The sequence below is a fragment of the Octopus bimaculoides genome, chromosome 4, assembly GCF_001194135.2.
Source record: "Octopus bimaculoides isolate UCB-OBI-ISO-001 chromosome 4, ASM119413v2, whole genome shotgun sequence".
NCBI classification, from domain to species: domain Eukaryota; kingdom Metazoa; phylum Mollusca; class Cephalopoda; order Octopoda; family Octopodidae; genus Octopus; species Octopus bimaculoides.
The window spans coordinates 127,896,792-127,899,291 of record NC_068984.1 but is presented as its reverse complement, the minus strand read 5'-3'; positions in this window follow the sequence as shown (position 1 = coordinate 127,899,291).

Genomic DNA, 2,500 nt, shown 5'->3' with positions numbered 1-2,500 from the left:
ATTATATATCATATAGATCTGACACATGCATATTAAATGTTTTCAAAAATATGATTATTTGGTTTTGCATCATTATTACAACTTACATATATACATATATATATATATACATACACAAACATACACACACACACACACATATATATATATGTAGGTATGTACATATATGTATGTATAAATGCAGATATTTATTTTTTATTTTCTTTACATTTTATTTATTATTGTATTTTATTTATATTATTATATGATCGAATGCCATGCATCCATTTCCAAGTAAGTTTTATCTTAACAATTACAATGCGCACTCTTATTCTATCTCTATTCTTTCTATCTATCTCCCTCTCTTGTTCTGCTTCCTTTCTGTTTTTCTCTCCCAACCTTTCCCTATTCTTCTCCTCTACCCTTCACTGTTCCTCTCTCTCTCTCTCTCTCTCACTCTTTCTCCTTGACTCTCTCATTGCTCACACGTGACCTATGACCATCCATCTTTCTTTCTTCCACTTCCTTCCTAAAGACAAGATATGCTTTTACATGTCTCTTCTCAAAGTTCGTTTTTCCAGTGTTCACCACTTCACATAGTCTTGGCTTAATACTCTTCACCATTTGTTTTTACTGTTTCATTCTCACTGTCCTGTTTTTGTTACCACTTTCACCTGCCACAAAAAATCCCAAATTTTATTTAATTTGCTTTGCAGGAAATACTGTTTTAATGAAGTCATATCTTATCCCTGCCTTCGAAACGTGGAGTAGATAAAACAGGGGACAGCTGATGAAAGGAATGTTCTGTATGTTGCCTGTCTCATTTCTCTGTTTGTTTCTTTCTTTTGTTGTTTGGAAAAAGTCCGTTTTCTATGTTTTTGTTTTTTATGTTCTTGTTTCTCATTTCGTCTACGTTTTTTTGATGTCTTGTAGGTGTGTACATATATGTATGTATATATGCAGATATTTATATTTCATATATATATATCATCAGTATATCATATATCTGAAAAAGAAGCTCATTCTAAAACATAGAGCAGTAATGTATTTATATGCAGTTAGGTATGGGTCCGATTATAGAGTGACCAATGGTTTTGCATCCATAAAGGGCTAAGCCATCTATGGATGCAAAACCATTGGTCACTCTATGACCGAACATATACTTAACTCCGTAGAAATATATATATATATGCATATTATATATGTTATGTATATATATATATATATGAATATATATATTATATATATATATATATATATACATATATATATATACATATATACATGCATATATGTATGTATGTATTTTCATACATACATTTATATATGTGCTTGTATACATAGACCCTCACACACACGCATACACTCACCCTTATATGTGTGCGTAAGTCTGTATGGCAAACAAGATTACAAACACGTGTCTATACTATCATTACATATTCCTATAGGCAATGTCCATACCATTCTGTACAATTCTATTGTTCTCTTCCACCAGCTCTTGTGGACAAAATCAATTAAAAATGAAAAACATAAATACAAAAAAATGATTTTCTGATTAAATTTTCAATTTTGTTTCTTTTTTTTTTAATATTTTTGTATTATTTTTCTCTTCAAAATTAATCATTCTTTCGGCTATTGTTTTAAATTTCAGCAGTAAAAACATTTAAGTTCTCCTTCTTAGCTGACACCTTCATAAATGTTTCCAATTTTCTCCATTAAGAACTGTGCTTTATTTAAATAACCTTGTTTGAAATAAGCCATTCAGATTATTAATTGATTGTTCTGTGTGTTATATGGTTTATACTTCATGTTTAGATGGTGGGATTTTGTTATTGACTGCGAACAGATGCAAACTATATATTTTGACAAGAGTTTCATAAACATAGTCTTTAATTACAAATTCTCATCTGCTCTTCTTCTTCTCTCTCTCTCTCTCTCTCTCTCTCTCTCTGTATCTCGTTTTCACTCTATATCTCTTATCTCTGTTTAAATAAATACTTCTCTTGTTGCTTTATCTATTTATTGTTAGAAACTCTATTTTCTTCATCTACACTGAAGCCAATAACATTTTACATTGCAATGATTTTCTTGAAATTTGTGGAACAGCTTATATTGCTTCACTTCTTGTTACTAGTAATCTATCTTGCTCTACAGTGGAGGTGCAATGGCCCAGTGGTTAGGGCAGTGGATTCGCGGTCATAGGATCGCGCTTTCGATTCCCAGACCGGGCATTGTGAGTGTTTATTGAGCGAAAACACCTAAAGCTCCACAAGGCTCTGGCAGGGAATGGTGGCAAACCCTGCTGTACTCTTTCACCACAACTTTCTCTCACTCTTTCTTCCTGTTTCTCTTGTACCCGTATTTCAAAGGGCCAGCCTTGTCACACTCTCCCGAGAACTACATTAAGGGTACACGTGTCTGTGGAGTGCTCAGCCACTTGTATGTTAATTTCACGAGCAGGGTGTTCCATTGATCGGATCAACTGGAACCCTCGACGTCGTAACCGACGGAGTGCCAACCA